This window comes from Centrocercus urophasianus, unplaced genomic scaffold (assembly GCF_019232065.1).
Source record: "Centrocercus urophasianus isolate 14NV4802_14NV808 unplaced genomic scaffold, USGS_Curo_1.0 seq_12, whole genome shotgun sequence".
Lineage (NCBI taxonomy): Eukaryota > Metazoa > Chordata > Aves > Galliformes > Phasianidae > Centrocercus > Centrocercus urophasianus.
This window is the reverse complement of record NW_024884364.1, coordinates 7,160,455-7,179,069: the sequence shown is the minus strand read 5'-3', so window position 1 is coordinate 7,179,069 and position 18,615 is coordinate 7,160,455. Positions and strand designations below refer to the sequence as shown.

Here is an 18,615-nt window from a genome sequence, read left to right as displayed (position 1 = left end):
GAACTGCAATATATTGGCAAGCCTGAGCAGCCCAAGAGGGAAATCTGTTGAACTGATTTGGTCCCTGCAGCCCATGTATTGTCAAATCCCAGCCTGGGCAGCTTATTAACTTTCCACAGTTCCCCACTAACTAATTGTATGTACCTGTCTATCTGCAAAGCCAAATATAACTCCTTTTGAAAGAACAGAAAGAAATGCCTGCTAAGTTTAATAGAAGACAAGGCTACCATGTGTCTGCCTGGTGCTGCAGTCTTGAGGCTGTGCGTTCATCTTCCAGCTGATACACATTGCTAACTGGTGCTCTGCACTTATAACATACATGCAATATTTCATTGCTTACCTCAGCTTCGACAGGCCTTGTATCCTAAAACCCCATGTACGTCACTGCGGACCTTCCAAGCAGCTGACAGACAAAATGCTGCTGACAGCCATTATGGCTAGGATAACACTTAAATATGAGGAGGAAACACAATGCTGCTCACTCCCCCAAGAGCAAGCTAATTTTAAAGTTAATACTGTAAGTCCATATAGACAGGATGCTTTAATGACCTTCAGCCTGGCCAAACCAGCACTCCTAACCCCATGGGTTCTGCTGACGTGACTGACAGCTGATAGCTTTTCTGAACACCAAGCAGAGCACTGCAGTCACTAGTAATCAAACTGCTTAAAATGGTGTGCTTTCTATCACTTTGATAACACGACAATTTTCTAAGAGCATAAAGGGATTTTTAAAATTTGCTAAGATTTGTAAAATAAGCCTTCTTGAAAGTTTGATGTGTGTACGTAAATTGATCTTTAAAATCACAAAGAACAGTCTGATTGTGCCTTATATCAACATTAAAAAAGGTCTCTCCTCTTACAGAAACAAGTCCAGATTTTCTTCCCTCAGTTTGCATAGCCACATGTTCACTCCTCATATAGTTCACTTCCCTGCTTCCCATTCCCCAAAGTGTGGGAAACAGATAGGGCTTTCCCCACAAATAAAAGTACTTGGAGAGAGAGAAAGAATGGAGAGGCAGGAATGTGGTAACCAGTGGGACAAGGAGTGTGAGTGAATCAGTGTCCAAACCGAACAGATGAGAACGAGAACAAAACCCACAAAGCCCCTTGAAGGCCCAAAAGCATCCCTTAGATCATGTCTGAGAACAACATAGAAGTCCGTGCCATTGAGAGAGCAGCAACATATTAAATTTTGTGGCAGAAAACATACTATATATAAGCAAGAAGTTGCCCTGTACATGCATGAGCTGAAGTTTTTAAACCATCCCCCACATAGATAATCATAGTAAGATTCACAACGAGAAAGATCTTGTTACAATTCCCCACCAAATACTAATGTAAACAACACCGTGCTTCTATATTCAGAAAGCATCTACATCTCTGACAAGGCTTCTAAGATTTCTAAGACCAGAGCAACAAAAGCCAGTCAAATGCAAGCAGGTCTTAATTTCCACTTACAAATAACTTAGCATGTGAAGGATGAATTAGGATCTTTTTTCTGGCACATAAGGTATTAGGTACTAGAATATCTAATCACTAATTTATGGCTGATTCAGCTCCTACTAAAATAAGAGATGTTAGTGGATCCAAATAGGTGGCTGGGACATTTCAAGAAACCCCATAGCTAACACCAGGTTGGGTGGGCTATAAGACATAAAGATGCTTTTTCAGGCAGGAGCAGCAAACATGGCTGAATGAGATGAAAACTGTGGTCCTGTTGAAACAGTCCCTTTAGCAGAAACCTACACAGCCTCCCCTGTGCCTCTGACCTTCTGCATGCTGACAGCGTAGGTGCACCCACTGCTGGTGCAACAGATGTTAAAGCAGGAAAACCTGATCCCAGAGCAGAGGGATTAATGGGGCATTAACATGAAGGCCCCACTTGTGGCCATTTAAATGCTAGCAGCCTTAAGTAAGTTATCCAAAACACAAGCTTGCAGTGTGAGCCACTAGAACTTAATTATAGAACATCCGGGGCCAAAACTTGCCCCAGGATATACATGAGGTCATCCCGATGATGCTAATGGAAACCCATATGCCATATATTAGAAAAGCTGGTTCTAAAAAGGGGCTATTCTAAAACAGGTTAGTTTTTGCTGAACAGTCGTTTTACTGTTTACATTTACAAAAATAAATCAATTCACAGATGCCTAGACTCATCAGCTGGCATCTGATTTACATTATTCACTAATATTCCTTCAAAATCAGCTGAAGAAAAGCTTGGTTTTAAAGCTTAGGATGTTAAATTAACGTTCTGTTAAATCTGGCAGATTTTGTTCACGGTTCTCTATTGACCCTTGCTGTAATAGTCCTTTTGACGTTTATCTGATGCACCTTTTCCCTTCCAAAGTGTTACTCATTTTTGACAAAGCAGAGTGTATTTGCATCTCCTTGTCACTTCCCAAAGCAGTATTTCAGGGCCCATTGTCTGATACACCACTAAGCTTAATGCATGCAGGTAGCTTTCCTTGCATTGCTGCTAACATTCTGCCACATTTCAGATCTGCAGGGCAGCGGATGGTAAACACAGCTTTGCTTTTAGCAGCTCAGTCACAGCTAAGCCAGCATCTGCCCTGGCTGCACACAACAAACCTCCGGTTTCAGAGGAGGAACATCACTGGAATACCTCTCTACCTAAAGCTTCCAGTGAGCCTTTGTTATGCACTGCACTGTAGCCAAACAGCTTTTCACTTTAAAATCTCATTCCTTAGTCTTCAGAATATCTCTGGGAAAAGGCAGCAGAGATACACATTTTGCAGAGAAACAAGGAAAAGTCAAAATAACAACTATCCACTAATTGCAGGCACCGAACTAAAATACGTCTAACTAGAATTTGGAGGTCTTTACATCGAAGCATAAATGTGTTTAGAATCATGGGTGTTTCCAGGGTGAAGGCTGAAAAGTAATAAGTCGCTGAAGCTAAATCTTAGAATGGACAATATCAAGCTACTTCATCTGTGTAAAGTCTTCTAGAGCATGTAGGCAACACATACATACATCCATAAATGCTTTGAGAAAAAATATCTAGCCTTTCAGTGCACACTCGCACTGCATAGTATATGCATTAATGTTCAATGAAGTGTTTGGGGTGCATGCTAACTTTCATTTGTAGGGCTTTAAGTCATGCTGCTCCTGCTGGTGTTACTGGATGCTGCCAAGAATGCAGAAATATTTTAAGACCAGCTGAGCGTGTTACACTCACAAGCCTCTTTTTATTTCAAGGTAAATTGCGAGTTTAATCTCTTTCAAAGGTTTCAAAGATCCTACCCATTTTTTTGGGCCGACAGTCTCAGGAGAGGATGCACTGTAAGTTGTACCCATCTCTTCCACTGCACTCCTTTCTTTCTGTCTGTTCTTTTATCTGCTGTTTATACTTGTCTGTCTGTCTTCATTTCTAGCCTTTCCCTTAGCCTTATGCTTGCTTTCCACTTTCAGGCATATATTCTGCAGTATCCTCTGCTGCACATCTGTCTTTCTGCTGTTCCTACTCATCATCCCTGGCACTGTCAATGTCATACACGAGCACAGAATCTGGACTGTAAGTTGTATGTTTACCTTTACCTTGCATTTATTATGATAAACTCTCTCAGTCTCTCACCGTCACCTTTCGTTAGCTCTGATTTCCTATCCTCTTCAGTTCATACCACTCCAGGAAAGGCAAGAGGGGGAATTAAGCGCTCGTGGAAGCAGTGCTGGCTGCCACAGAGTGATTGACAATGTGCACACTGGCTGCAAGTGCCAAGATGCCACAGTTTGCAGAATGAAGTGAGACCTTGGTGCCCGATACGCCCTCCTTGATTGGAGAGATGTTCTAAGAGCGGCTGCCGATCATTGTTAGCTCAGCGACTCCCTGCATTCTCCTCACTTCCTTCTCCCAAGCTGTCAGACTGGCAAGACTCAGGAGAAATCACAGGTTTCCTAATTGCATTTGTGCCTGCACAGAGAAAAAAAAAACCTTAAATACAGGCTGGTCAGATCTGTAGTGATGATGGAGAATTCTTTGCTCCATTCTGTGCTAGTGCGGGCTCTTCAATTTCTGCCTGGCAGCTTCCTTGTTCCCGAGGACAGAAAGATAAACTGTGGCTTTGTATGGATAGGGAAGACGACAAAGAGAAAAGAGAGAAAAGGAAATTCATTACGTTTATCAGTGATAGCACTTTCTCAAACGATTCCTGCAACTTCATGTACCATGTCCCCTCTGTTGGATACATCTATCCTGGATGGCAGTATCTTGGATTTGTAGAAAGAGCTCGTTCCTTTATCTGCACAGTCAGACTGGAGCCCTTTCTTGGTGCTGGGCTGTCTGTTCAGACTCTTCTGACTGCTCCGTGCTGAGATGCAAGGCATCACGTGTCACTTTCAATGATATTTCCTCAGTTAATAACTCCTCTGCTACTCCCTCTTCTGTTAAAGCAAGATGATGAGAAGAGGTTTGGTATTTAAGCAGTGAGTTGTCCTTCAGCAGCCAGGCAATCCAGACAGGAGCGCATAGCAGCAGCCAGGATGGACTCGGCATCAAAAGTAGTTAAGTTCTCCTTTGACTGTACATAACAGACTGCTCTTTTCACTTTTTAAGTCTAATCGAACACAAAAGTTGACTATGTCAAGGTGGCCCAGAAACACTTGGGAACCCCAGTGTGTTTAACGATCTGAGAGAAGGCAGAAGCCACGAAGTGTCCAACTGCTTGGTCACGGGTGGCTCTGTGGGTAGCCAGTCAATGCAGCTCATTGGTCGTGATGACTGAAATAACAACAAATTGCTTTCTTCTTTTTTATCGCAGAGTCTCCTGGGAAGCTTATTTTGCATACAGTGACTCAGAATGCTGCCTGCTAAGCTGCACGTACTGTATGTCTGTCTGGAACAAGTCAGAGTAATTTGTCCTCTTGTTTACAGCAGTCTATTTATAATGGCACAGAGCTGACCTAAGGCTATACCAGGTCTCCTCTCTGAACACCCAGAAAGGGGCTTTTCACCCTCATTACAAAGCCATGAGAACTCCAGCTCCCTCCACTTTGCCTTCCAGTGTATATGCTTACCAAGGGCAAGAGGGAGAATGCCAGCTCAGAGAAGGCTTTGATGAAATACATCAGCAAGAACATTTGTTGTGTTATGATCACAGCAAGAACCCACCTGCCCCAAGATGATACAAGGCCCAATGGATGGGGAGCAAGTATTCCTGCATACCCAAGGATTACAGTACAAAGTCTTGCTATTCTCCCCAGAAATTAGCTGTTTGAAAAGGGTAATGTATTTAGAGAGCCTGCTTTCAAAGCTCAAAACTGCTAGAATGAAATCTATAAAGCCACAACCTTTCTCAGTCAGTCAATTTCATTTCTTACTAATACCTGTTTCTGAAAGCATCGTATGTCACATATGTGGAAGGGATATGCATGTAACAAATCATACATATGCTTTCCAAATTTATTTTCCACAGCAGTAATTTTAAGTGTCCTACATTTGCGTCTCCTGCTGGCTAACCTTTCCCCCCAAGAATTAGATTAACAGTTCTCCAATCCGTGCATTTCAAACAACTGCCTCTTCCCATCCAATGAAACAGGTTTTTCTTCTCTGTTTCAGACACAATATTCCTCTTTAAAACTGCAGCAGCCTACAGTCCAGTCTTCATTCAAAATGTTATCTTTATGTTAATCTGTAATCTCTGCCTTGCCTTGGAAGAAGGAGAACATCACTGCTTCAGAAAAGACAGCAGATTTCATAAACAGACATGCTATGCTTATTTTTGACTGTTGTAAGACCAAAATTAGTGGCTATATGAATACATTTCACATATTTCATATATAAATACCCAAATTTATGTCTGCACACACACACACAAAATTCCAACAACGCATACTTGTACTTGCATATAAATAAAAAACTATATAATCTTATTTTTACATATATATATTCACAGGCATGTATGAATATATATTTATATCTCAATATATACACTCATATGCACATCCTGTAAGCATTTTATACTCATTAAATACTTCCCCAGTTTTGTGCTGTATCTCTTGTGATATCTGAAGTATCTGGCTGAAGATGAACAGATAAGATGAATTACCCCTGTACTTAAGGAAAGAGACACAGCACGCCTAAAGCTTACCTAAAATATTTTCTGTAATATATGTATCATTAAAGAAGTACAAAACACTTTCCCTGCATCTTCCTTTATTTAGGATGAGCAGAACCACTTGGAAATGGAGATTAAGACTATCCTAGGCTCATGTCAATAACATTATCTGTATTATATCACGAATACATGAATATCATCTCTACCATGGCATTCTCCCTAATAGGAGTTGCAGCAGACTGTAGGTCACAAATCTGCCTCCACAGTGTGATTTCCAGTACCCTGAGTTTCTTCATGCTTACAAAGAAAACTACCTCTCTTCCTGTTCCCAAATTAATTTTTCTTCTTCCCTTCCCTGTAAAAATATTAACAATTGCGTATACATTTTTTTTTTTTTTCTTTCATCACTTGTGGAATATCTGACCATGAAATGCAGTGGCCCAAAGCCCTTGAAAGGTGATTTTGATTCCCGGAATAATGACGAATACAAGGTGTGAATTTTGCAATGACAAGAAATAAGGGAATTCTGTATCTGCAAGACAATCCTTCCATTTGTACAGCAGATACACAGAACTGGGTTGGAGGCCTGTACAGTCCTGAGAGATCAGCAACACTATATATAGCTACACTATGTACAAAACAGCCACACAGATGTAGTTTTCAAATTATTCTGCAATCTGTTTACAGTCATTCCCTATTTCTAAGATAGTCATGAAGGACTGGTAGAGTTGACTGAACAAGGGATTCAGAATGGAAATATTTGATTTCTTATTTCTGGTACCCAAGACTTTTTTTTTTTTTTTAAATTACACTGTTATTCATTTGTGTGTATACTAAACAGGTGGGATAATTGGTTTACATTCCATTGGTAATATATGAAGGACTCATGTTTTTTACCATGTTATTTATTCTATGATTCATTTTTTTACCTTGTTATTTATACCATGTGTCTGGTCATTTATGTCATATGCTTCCTGTTTTTAACCAAATGACAAACATCACAGACAGGACGATAGATTCCAAATGATGCATAAGCATTCATAATCATAAAAGTCTTCACTAGTACATTTTTGAAATATTAATTAGGAGAGAACTACAGCATAAAGCACTATCTGAACAAATATGAACAGATACCATTTTGTGATGTTTTGCCAGGCCTGAGATTGAAGACATTTTAAAGATGGAAGAAGAGTATCAACAACTGAAATAGGAAACTCTATATTTATATTATAGTATTTTTGTAAATGGTTTTATTTTACCAAGAGTTGCATGTCAGGAATTACAGAGTGATACAGAATGTGTTAAATTCATATGGAAATGTTTATTTTACAGACTTGTCATAGAATTTGCTACTTTCCAGGAAAGAGATCCCTCCAAACCTGTGCCTTTAAAGACATTATGCCAAGCGTCAAACACTGTCCAGCCACGGTACATCAATAAAAGAAGAAACCTTCCAGTTCTTACTCAATTTAGCTCGTGAGTGCAGTTTGTTGTCTCCTGATAATCCCACTCCAGGCCTTGAGCTTCTCCATTCAAAGTGAGTGGGAGAGAAGCGGAGGCTGCAAATCTGATTACTGGTTGAAACCCACATACAGTTCTCTCTTTCCACATTTCTATAGTAGCACATGGTGTCAATGGCAGCAGAAAAGTGCAGGGAACTTAAACCTCCATTTCTTGGTTTTCTTAAAAAGAAGCCTTTGAGCTCAATTGTGTTATATCCTCTCACTACTCCAAGAGCATAGCTGTCAAAGAGCTGTGCTCCCCCAAGACAGCTCCTTTTGCACCTTAGCATAGCTGGCCATGACATCCATGAGTGGAGCAGGAGGGAAAGTCACAGGATTGTAGAACAGATTGGGCTTAAAGACCATCTAGTTCCAACCTCTAAATTTGCTGCACCCACTACTTACTGGCTGTCACTCTCAACAGTAGGTTATCTTAATCACTGTAGCTTGCAGGGAAAATCAGGGAGAAAAATGGAGTAGATAAAAGTCCAAAAGCTGTCAATAATGATTTCTTCTGATTATGTGAGATGCTGAGATCATATACCACTGATATCAATAGAAATTTGTGCACAGCCCAGTATCCACTAGGTTCTAACAACCAGAAATATGATTAATGCATTCTGATATGAATGACAAAACTAACTCCCTTGAAAAATGCTTTGAAAATTATACTGAAGATTGAGAAGAGAGCTGGATCTTACCATACATCTTATAATCATGATGGAAGATTTTGTACAAACAAATCTATACTTTGCTGTGGTCAAATTACTGTGCCCTTATTCCACTAGATTTGCATTCCCAACATTATTTCCTGGATACTTATGTGAATCATACAGTTGTAGCATCAGCTCATCTCAAAACCTTTAATATGTTACATTGTCTCATAAAATCCTTGTAGATTTCCCTGCAATAAAAGACCTGGGGATACTGGTGGATGGCAAGCTGGACATGAGCCAGCAATGTGCTCAGAAAGCCAACTGTATCCTGGACTACATCAAAACAAGCATGGTCAGTACAGGAGAGACAAAGACTTGTTGGAGCACATTCAGAGGAGGGCTGCAAAAATGATCCAAAGGATGACTGAGAGAGCTGGGGCTGTTCAACCTGGAAAAGAGAAGGCTCTGAGGTGACCTGATAGCAGCCTTTCAGTATCTAAAGGGGAGCTACAGGAAAGAAGGGGACAGGCCCTTTAGCAGGGTCTGTGGTGACAGAACAAGGGGAAAGCTCAAAGATAGTAGTAGATTTAGGTTAGATGTAAGGAAAAAATCTTTTATAGCAAGCGTGGTGAGGCACTGGAACAGATTGCCTGGTGATGTGTTGATGCCCTGTCCCTGGAGACTTTTAAGATGAGGCTGGATCAGCCCCTGGGAAACCTGATCTAGGTGTGATTGTCCCTGTTCACTGCGGAGAAGCTGGACTAGATGGCCTTTAGAGGTCTTTTCCAATCTAAGGATTCTATGATTCTACAACTCTGATTCCATGACTGCTAACGTATTAGCATTCCTCTTTACAGAGTTAGAAATGAAAGCTTGGAGAGGTCGAGTTACTTATCTAAGAGTCATGTAAGAAATCTGAAAATCAGACTTTGGAATTCCAAGTTAGTGATGTTGTAACAACTGAAATAGTCGTGGCTGTCCACCTCAGAATTAAAAACCGTCAAGACCCCTCTTCTCTTATACTCCTACGTCATTGAATCTGATCTGGCAGCTTTGTTGTTTCCTACTGCTGCTGAGATAAGCAGAGGCTGCAGTGCCGAAAGTCCCAAAGAGTCAGGAACCACTCCCATATGATTTTTAACTTTTGACCCTATCTTCTGTTGCTTCACTGAATTGCTGAACATTCCACACATTCCAAACATTTTGCAAAACTTGAGTCTGAGCTTCTCCATGGGCAGCATCAGCTATAATTTCTTTTGGCAACGTTTTCTGGCAACGTTAAGGAGGGATGTGCACTTCTTCTTGCACTGTGCATTTCCCATTTCCATTTTGGATGCTCAGAGAACACTGGACACCTATTAAGTCTTTCATACACCTGAACTCATTGATTAGGTCAAGATTCACTTTCACAGACTGTTTAGAAACATGGCTGTTCAACAACATGGTACCTCCTTTCCCCATTCTCTGCCAGGATGTTCTTATTGCTCTATTCTGTCTCAGAGTGGTTGGGCCCAAGATAGTGTTTCTCCCCTGTCTGTACTGTCTTGTGCTCAGTGGTGCTGATGGTCACATTCAACAGAGATCATTCACATTTTATCACAAAGAGATCTTGTATACCAGCAGAGATACAACAGTAGTCTGAGAACATTACAATCAGGTGTCAGAAAAGTACGTCTCGCAGTAACAAACTTCATTACATCCCTAGCAAAGGCCTTACACAAAATAATGCTCCCTGCGTGCAAGAATCTTTTCTTTCCATATTTCTTTACAACGTCCTGTACAGTCCTGGATGCAGATAGATAACAAGTGAGAAGCAGGCTAAAGGCTGCTAAAGGAAAAGATCCTGATGGAAACAAATCACGAATACTAGTTACTTTCAGTACTATGCTCACTCTACTTCAGCATTAGGAGACAACCTTAAGCATGGATGTGTTTGCATGTTCTGGCTCAATCCTATCGCAGTGTATGTTTTAATGAGTGCATTCATTACATAGCTCACTGCACAAGATTTCAGTTATATTATAAAAAAACTCTTCTCCTGACTTTTGGATCAGTATTTTGAATCCACTGTTGGTTATTAAGCACCTTTTCTCTATTTCTGTGTTCTTAGTCCCATCTGGGAATAAAGCCTAATGTGGGTCTGCCCTCTCCTAGTACTTTTTCCTTCCCTTACATCCCAGACTACAGTGTAGACCTCTCTTAAATCCAGTGAGACGAGATAAGCCTTTTCTGCCTGGCAGCATTTCAGAAACATTAAGTGTAAGAGAGAAGGTAAGTAATTTACCATGCCTCCCCATTTCTGTAATGGGGGAGGACATCTTGATACATTTACAATACTCCTCTGGGGATATTTCATCAGTTATACCTAACTCTAATGGACAATAATTGATTTGAACTTTCTACTTAGCACAGAGCTGTAAACAGCTTCACTCCAGGTTGCAGCTATGAACTAGTGTTTTGTAAAATGGAGAGAAATTTGGAAAACTTCTGCATTCGTCTATTCAATAAGTTAACAACTGAATGATTCAGTGATAAACTAACTTGTTCTTTCAATTTTAATAACAGAGAAAGCAGTTATTAACCTAGATTATACTTTTTTTTTTTTTCTTTTTTCATTGTACTCTCTTCTTTTCTGTCAAGGCTGACATTTCAGCTATTTCATTTACTTACAGCTGAGATTTGCTGAATCGGGATACAGAATGCAGAGGTATTTTTATTGCTCTATTTGGTGTCAGATGTTTATTTTTGTAGATCTCAGAGCAAAAAGTCTAGAGATGCCTTTGTCCTGCTGTAGTAATTGGGCAATATTTGCCAGTGTCTGAAGTCTACAAAAAACCAGCATCCTAGACAGTTGGGTATTCCCCCTCCCAATCAATTTTTCTATTGGTTGGTACCTTAGGCTATTTTATTCCTGGGCATGAAAGCCAAATTCCATCATTTTTGAAAATTTGGCATTTACAGCATTATGTCTTTGCCAAGGTTTGCAAAGTGAAAATACAGAGTTCTTCCTGGCTCTGCTAGGGAGTAACTAAGCAGCCCCCGTTATCACATGCTGTATTTTTTAATGCCTGTTGCATTAGAGGATATCACAAAAGGTTGCAACTGGGGCAAATGATCGCATCAGTAATCCGTATTTTGAGATCAATACTTCCAACACACTGGTCGTTATGGCAAGCTAAGAGCACTCCTCTGTAAGGTGCTAATTTATTAGAGATAACAAAAAAGCTCACAGAAAGCAGAGCAGCTACGTTTTACGTTAATAATGCTACGGTTAGAATTCAGGCAAGCACAAGTAAGAGAAGCCAAAATGACGACCTTCTCGGTTCTGCCTTTTGTTCTTCTGAACAGCAGATGTCATTTCACAAGACTGTATTTATGCACTGTTTTGTTGCACTGAGGACAGAGAGAATTGTCTTTTTATTTATTTATTTACTTAGATCATAGTCTGGGACTGGCGCTGGAACGATTTGCTGGCCTTCAAAGCTTTGCTACAAGGCTGCAGAAGTGCCTCCACCACAGGCAGGTCACAAGATGTCAGATTTCAGAATCAAGCAGTTGTAGCTGCCACCACTACCTGACGATTTGAACTGGCTCCCAACCTATTTTCAGCTGGTATGAGCACTGAGAGCCTAATCCTCACAGGTCTTTCTTATTTTGGTAGCCTCACTAACATCACTGACACCGGCCTCTGAGCACGATCAGGCCTTTTGTTTCCAGCTTTTCCAGTTTGCAACAGCTGACTGAAGACATACTGAACCAAAATGGCAAAAAGCAAGACCAGGCTAATGTAACTTCAATACCGTGAACAATTAGGATGAATAATGAAAAATAGCCTATGTGCTTTCAGAAAGCTGAGACCCATGGTATTTTCTAGGCAGTTTCTATAGCTCTGGTGCTTTAAGAGACAGAAGCTGCTGATTTCCTGCTGGTCCCTTTTTCAAGCAGAGTTTTTGGCTCGCTCAGCACCAATGTAAGGAGTTAGCAGCAAATAGCATGTGCAAGTGTAAATTTTACTCGCTGGACCGTGTAGCAGTGCTACCAACATGGCAACAGAGAAGCTGGAGTACTGCCGTTAACAGGTTGCCTTCTCTTCTGGAGTTTGTAAATAACTGATCAGACAGCGGATTTCCACATTTTGAAGGTCAGGTGAAACAACATTGAAAGCCAATATGTTCCGGTTATTACTGTGGTGCTTTCGTTTTTTTATAGTTCAGTTTCACTTGATTTTATAACGAGAAGCACACCTGTATATTAAGCTGATGAGTTACTCAAAGGGACACATTTTTTTGACACAACACCTCAAGTCAGCATCTTTCTTGGGAGAAATTTGTTATTTGGGAATGGCAGAAGATGAAGAAAGAGAGGTGCTGGCAGGAAGGATTTCATCTGAGCACTTCACATTCCAGCACATTTCAGGCAGAAACTGTTAAAAGGAACTGGCTCTTCTAATATACTCCTTATCACGAAACCACAAAGACAGACTGGACTCAATTATTAACTTCTGTAGTGATAACATGTCCCCCATCTCTCTCCTATCTTTGTGGCTATCCCAGGAAATAGATGCTGGATTCAATACACAGTACCAGCTGCCAGCTAGTACTTCTCAGAACAGAATCTAGCTGGTAGCAGGAATATCCTTGCATCCAGTGCTTCAAAAGGTGCCTTCCATGGTATGACAGCCAGGAGCAGAGGGCTCTCCTCTTCACAGGGGGAGTCAGCAGGCATTTAAGCACTCTGGCACTGACAGGCTCTTCCAAGCAAGTGGAAACAACCAGTGAAGACTTACAAGCCTACAAAAACTGCTGACATTTTTATCTGGAGTGGTAAATTATTTACAAACTACTCAAGCAAAATTTACAAAATCCATTTACTTCCTGGTCTTTCAAAATATTAGAGAAACCCTTGAAATTCCTTGCATCCCCAGATAATTTCAAGAACAGATTAAATTTTTTTGGCTAGAAGCTCCAACACCTTCTTTTCAGTTCCCTGACTCTAGGATTCATACGCAGCATGAGTCTGGATGATACATCATAATTCATGTTTATTTCTTCTTTCAGGCATCCTCTCTGAAAGTGGTCTAAAAGGATTTTAATCAGTGGAAAGTCATAAAGGCCTCTGATAAACACAATAATGATAAATGAAAAGAAAATCTTTACAATGTTGAAGGCTTCCTACCATTAAATGTTCCCTTTCTTCTTTAACAGTAACCCTGCCTATTTCTCCTCAGACTCCCAAGCTGAAGTACAGAACCTCTGTCTTTGTATGGGTACACTTTTCAAGTCACATTGAGTCCTTCTTTTCTGTAAATTGTATCTGAGGTTTTCAATCTTTCTGATGGTTCTGCTTCGACTTCCACTGAGGGAAAAGAACTTGTTTGGCTTCAACAGCCTCCTGTACCTTTCCGCATTTAGGCAGACTCACCTCCCTGCACTTTGCAGTGCACATCTACATGACTTCTCTGATCTGCTTAAGGAGCTTTTGTGAATCGTTTTATTATGCTATTTGAATTTTACAGACTTCCCTTTCATATTTCTTTAAGCAAAAATAAAAGTAGGCTACCTTTATTTATCTGTTCTGGTATTCAGCAGAATCAGAATTGTTTCTGAAACTTTCCTAGTACTACAATGCAGGCCTGGACCAAAGACCAGTTCTTTAAAGACATGTCATTTGCAATGCATCAGGGCTGCTTCTTTCTAGCCATTCATTAATTAAATATTATTATTTTTAATTTAACCAAATAAGTAGATGTAGGTGCAACTTTTAGTCTCTGGCAATATTTTCATTTTTACTAAATCATATTTAAGGAATGCAGTGAAATGTAGCATGATGAATTTATTTTCACGAAAACCAGGAGGAAGAGAATGGATCTAGTCAGACAAATTGCTAAGATCTTTGTACACAACAACCTTGAAAACCTACCTCTTACCATTCTATTTAAGAAACAAATCCCACATTGAAATGTTTTAACTCTAGGTACTTAAATCTTTAGAACTGAAACTAGGCAACAAAATTTTAAAATAATTTTTAGATTTAAAACCATCTTCTTTGTGGTTTCTAATGATGGATTCCAACACAGCGTTGCAAAGGAAGGGATAATTGTATTGCTCACCTTTCCAACACTTTGCCCAAATGGCAGCCCACACATCTGATCTTGATTTTTTTTTGCTTGCTATTCTAGATACATGCAACAATTGTCTGGGAAATATTGCGAGGTCTCTTTACATGGGGTGAGTTGGGTAGAGTCAAAATAAGTGGTGCCAATCCTTTATCCATCTGGTTTATGACTGTTCCAGATGGAAGGAAGCTATTAGAACACCATTCTTAACTCCCAGCAAAGGCGGAATACAGTCTCCAAATTAATGAACTACCATATGAGCCACCTAAGCTTAGTCAGAAGGCCAAGAAAGTACTTGGCCCACTCTAAAATGTTCAGATCAGCCTTGAAATGGAAAAGACCAGATTAACAGTTCCTGAAGTCTTGTAGGGGAAGGAGCTGGGACAGCCTGACAGTGCCTGACATAAGCAGGACAGAAGGCAGCCCTTCTACTCTTCTGAAAGTTAAAAATACAGGTCTACCATCTGTTACAAATTGCAGGACAACAGTGCTCTCCTGCAGTAGAGTTTCAAATACAGCAATACAGACCTAGCCTTTGACACCTAGCAATCCTTAAAATGAGAAAAGTCACCAAAATGAAACACTTTTTTTCCTTCAACTAAGTGCCCTACATAAGCACCAAACCATGTGAATCAAAATGTTCCATTAGCAGCAATAAGCATGCGGTGAGTGTGGACAAGTGGGGCAACGGAGAATGGAGTAGAGGCGGGGTGACCAGGGGTCCCCAGCTGCCAGAGCAGTTGAATGGCAGGGAGGGCAAAACTAAATATACAAAGGGCCGGGTGAACAGGAGGAACCCAAAGCTTCGAGTGACACCTAAAGGCAGCTGAGATAATAGAGACCTTTAAAGAGGCCTTTGAAATAGGAATGTGGAAAGCAGGGGGACAGGAAAGGCATAACTGAGGATTTTTTCTGATCGTTAAAGAAAGAAAAATGCAGCCCTCGCTCATTATGGAGGCAGACAGCCCAGCCAAGCTGGTACATCTCATCAGCCTATTAATAAAGCTGTGCTCAAATCTAGTTTCACAAGGCAAGCCATCGGATTCTGTGCTTCCAATGCGTTGTACAGACACAGGGCTATGGAAAACCTCACCCTCCGGAGAGACCTGAGTGAGGCAGTCTTTTTCATTAATACCAAGTCTGCACAATGAATCAACAACAGATTCAATAAGGCCAGGAAGAGCAAAAATAGAGCTTCTGAACAAATAAAAGACATGTAATGAGATCAGAGTGAATTTAATGGGAACCTCTATTCCACTGAATAGACAAGGTCCCAGACATCCTCCTTCCTGGGTCTCAGGAGCTAAGCCAATAGACTTTGAGTTGCATCATTAAGTTCAAAATCAGATGAACTGTAATTGAAGTAAAAGTCTTATTTTTGGCTTGTTGATCAAAATGGAGATCAGATGTGCCTGAGGGCATGATTTTCATCAGGACCTCAATGCAATCCTTGATTTCCAGAGCACTGCACCTGCAATGAATCATGGGCTCAACTAGGAGCATATTAATACCCAGTTACCTGGTGCGCAGGTGGAAATAGAAAATGCAATATTTAAATGCTTTAAAAGCACCTGCCATTTATTATGAACACAATTCTTTGCAGGCACAAAATTGCATCTTAGCACACGTGCCATTATTGAAAATCATACGTGATGATTTTGAAATAGTATATTCACATTTGTGCCTACATCCTGATAGCCATTTACTTCCCCACCCTCCAATATTTGGCCTAAAAGGTCTTCCTCATCTTCAATAAGGAAATTTGTAAAGCAGAACTCTGTATTGTGACCACAGCAGATCCATTAAACTTGTAAGAGAGTATTGTAAGCACACATCAACCAAGAGGCGAGTAATGGGCCCTACACTGCAACTTCCATTCAAAGATCACTAGTTAAATCCCCAAAAAAGAGCATGTTGTCCCTCCTTTAATATGTAACACAGCAGGCGATAGAGAACTGAGAAAAATGAGAAATATTGTTCTTATGGGTGAAGAGACAGCCTGTCATCTGTGCAATTTTTCCCACACATGAGTAGGTAATAAATACAAATTAGCATCCATTGTCCTAACGTCTTAAAGCTTGCCCTCTTAACTTAGTGTCATACATACACAGCATTCAGCACATCCTACAGGATACTCTGGTACCTAGGCAGAAGAGAAGATAATTTAGGTGTTTGGTGATCTGGGGCAGACACAAATGAAAAGAAATAAATGGCTTCTTCGTTTCACTTGTTTCCTGCAGAAGGAAACATCTGCATCAAAATGAGTTTAAACATAAGGGAATACATTTTCAATGTGTTGCACAGGGATTTAGCCACATGACTCCCATTGATGTTTATGGGAAACGAGTGGCTAAATCCCCATGTAATAGGTTGAAATTTTAGCCCAAAGAGATTGACTGCAGAGGAACTCGTCAAGGTCTTTGCTTACAAAAATTGTGAGCGTATCAACTGTTCTCAAATACCATCTCTCCTTACTGATATATGATCAAGCGGACCCCTTGAAAGGGATCGGTGAAATTACCTCTATTAAAAGGTTACTGAAAACCTTTAAACTGCTCTAGTAGTGAGTGCATGAACATGACCTGCAGGTGAAAGGGCATGTCAAAGGCTGACTTTTGTGCTGATCATGTCACTTTTTACAAGCTGACGCTCTCCTGGAAGACAAAAATAAGGGGTTATTGAATGATATAATGCTTCAGACTTCAGCAACAAAAGGCTTCTAGCAGAGCGGACATCCTGCCATAAAATGCATCATGAAGAGCTTCTAACCATAGTTAGTCTCAGTAAGTTGCAAGAAAAGAAGGAAGATGCTAAATCCCTTGGCTTTTCTGCTGCCTTAAGGAGGATGGAGATAAGCGTCAGATTAAAGTGACAGAATCTCTTCTGTTTTCCAAGTACACAGATACAGGCCTACCAGTAGCCAGATACTTTTCAGTAGCCAAAATTTGCTACCAAATCTGCTCCATGAGTATCAGATTAGAGGTTTAACTAGAAAATACGTGTTTAATTCCTTCCTCAGTCATGTGGCAGTTACTTCTCAGGGTAAATTAGCAAAGGGCTAGCCTATTTCTGACTAAAATATATGGCCAACAAACACATTTTTGTGATACCACATCACTTACTGCACCTCAATGCTATCTAGTTCTGCAGTCATTTCCCCACCTCCCTCACACAGAGGGTGCTAAGGAGCAAACATAGACAAAAATGAAATGTTTTAGATCAATAGATTATATCATATCATCCTAGTGCAGGTTTAATGTGCAGCCTAGTTCAAGTACGGTGATTATAAAAAGCAGTTTTTTTACAGAAATGTAGCCAGCAAAAGGATTGTTGTGTTTCTCTAGTTTTTGTACACAGCTGTTGGAAAAAAAGTCTTTCTGTAAGGGTTGGTATTCATGATTATTACACAGACTTGAGAAACTTCTGAAAGTTTTGATTACATGAAAAGAAAGATTTTTCTTTTTTTAAATTATAAACCATCAATCAGAGGCATTTCACAAAGTTAGAGCAATGCACACCTATTCTTTAGCCATCACACTACAATTTCAAAACATAAACTGCACTCCTATATGTACTTCAACTCTGAAATATTGTATATGTAAAAATTAATCTGGCAGACTTCTGAAATTGTAGGCTTTGGGGATGAGCAAATGGGTACAGTTTTCCTTTAACTGTTTTTTGAACCCCATGTGTTGAGAGAAAACAACAGAATGGAAATTGCTCATCAAAATGTTAACTTGTGGCACGGCAGAGCCACAAAGCAGGTGTGTGGCATGCCGTTCCCTTTGCTGACATGCCTACCACATGTCACCCAGTTCTGCCACCTCCGTCACTTTCTTTTGGAACCTCTCCTCCTGCAAACACTGAAATGTGGCTTGTCGCAGAGTCTAGCACAGAAGCGACGCAACCTTTGAGAGAGCAGGCAGTTTGGCAAAGCACTAATTTAGGATAATCCCTTATGAAGTAATCTTTTGGATTATCTGCAGTGACCATGCTCTTCCAGCCCAAACATAAAAATCTTTCAGCTAACGCTTTTGCTATTAGGAGGGTATCTAGTCAAAAAAATAATACGATCTTCCTAATTCAAGTCAGTAGCAAGGATGCTGACCTATCACAAGAAACTGAATTTTTCAAATTAGGAAACACTTGAACAGACAATACAAAATATAAATAAATAAAGGATAAAGCATCACAAAGCACTCTTAACTCATTTATTTTGACAACCGCTTAGGTTTAATTTGTGAAACTACTTTACAGTGTACAAG

The 18,615-nt window shown here is 40.2% G+C and overlaps 1 long non-coding RNA gene across 1 annotated transcript in view; it reads right to left on the bottom strand.

Annotated features, from left to right (window-relative positions):
* Nucleotides 1–2,800: 2,800 nt before the first annotated feature.
* LOC122156370 overlaps nucleotides 2,801–18,615 on the bottom strand; it is a 389,162-nt gene continuing 373,347 nt past the window's right edge. Inside the window, exon 9 of the long non-coding RNA XR_006167459.1 lies at nucleotides 2,801–3,934. This is a non-coding gene — a long non-coding RNA (uncharacterized LOC122156370). The remainder of the gene's footprint in view (nucleotides 3,935–18,615) is intronic.